Below are 1,545 nucleotides of genomic sequence, written 5' to 3'. Positions count from 1 at the left end.
TTGTTAATTTAAAAAGAAAGAAGATTTCAATGTAGTTTAAAAAACTAAAATTGATTTATTTAAGGAAACTTTTATGAATTTTACTGAAAGAACTTTAAATACACTCAAAAAAATTTTGTTTATTTGCGCATATTGAGAGAGGTAACCAGTTTCCTTTTTTAATGTACGAAAATGTGCAAGCCGTGTAATAAAATTAATCATTGCCTGTTTACTTTTACACATAAAATGTTTAAAATAAAGTAATGTTTATTATTAGTAGGAAATGTATTTGTAGTTTGAAAATTTTTGCAATTTTAAACATTCTACATATGTGTATTTATGTGTATATTTTAAAGATCTCAAGTTCAAAATCAAATACTGAACATCCTATACGTATATTTATACAGATTCTTGTTGAAAAATAGATACTTTTCAGTAGTAGTTTTACATGCTCTTTTTAGAGTGTACTTGCTATTTATTATACATATTTACTCTGCAAAATACTTATGCACAAAAAATGTACTTTATAAATTGAAATTACAAATGTTTGATTTTATGCACATGTATTCCAAGTCCTTAGCATGGGTTAAATTATGTCTTTTTCATGAAAATGTTTGGTTTTCTTACAAGTTATGAGATGTATATGTAAAAAAAGAAAATTGGATACATTTGGATACATTTTTGGCTTGGTCAGGGATACATTTTCTTGAGACGGCGCGGCAACACTGGTTAAAGGTGTCACGCCCACTTACCTTTCGCCTACCGCCCCTTTAACGAACGGCCATAAAGGAAAGCTAACCCCAAGCACTAGAGATGGGTAAATTCCATATTCGAAGCTTCGATATTCGAATTTTAACCGAATTTTAGCTCCAAAATGGCGAATTTTTGAAATCGAAATTTGTGTTGCTAAAATTCGGATAAAATCGAATTTTTCTAGAAAAAATCGAATTTCATATTTATTTCCAAAAAACCAACTCTTCAACTTTCTTGTTTCCGACTAAATTTGCCATCACTGTGTGTGGCACTCCATTTGTCTTAGGGATGCAAGCAAAAAATACATGTTTTTCGATCTGATGCATCGAGACAAAAAATCTGTGCCAAGAAGGAACTGTTATTCTTAAATTAAAAAGAAAAATGTAAAAAGTACTTTTTTTTGTTGATTTTTTATTTTAAATTTGTAGAGGCTTTTACGTTGGTAGCACGAAGCTGTTGCCTGAGAAGACCCCTAGTAAAATTTTCCGGAGAATAATTTTCTAGAGTACACCAGTCCTCTAACGCCCTTCCAAATTTGCTTTTGCGGGATTTATTGAAGTAAGGATCAGAATTCCCCCTTTAGGCGGGAGCTAATAGTGTAGGACCGTAGGCACGTACGCGTGTGTGAATAGGGCTTTAGGTATACACATGTGCTTGTGATTAGACCATAAGTAGGCTAAGTAACTAGACCTTAAGACTAGTTGTATTTTAGCGAGTAAGACCCGTTGTTTGTAAAATGCTATGCGCCATTTTCAAGAACAATAAAGAAGACATTCGATTTTGGACACCGAGACCGACGGCCGCGTTTTATTT

This window comes from Rhagoletis zephyria, unplaced genomic scaffold (assembly GCF_001687245.7).
Source record: "Rhagoletis zephyria isolate East Lansing unplaced genomic scaffold, Rhagoletis_zephyria_1.1 Rzeph_scaffold_04513, whole genome shotgun sequence".
NCBI lineage: Eukaryota > Metazoa > Arthropoda > Insecta > Diptera > Tephritidae > Rhagoletis > Rhagoletis zephyria.
Note: the sequence above shows the minus strand (reverse complement) of the source record.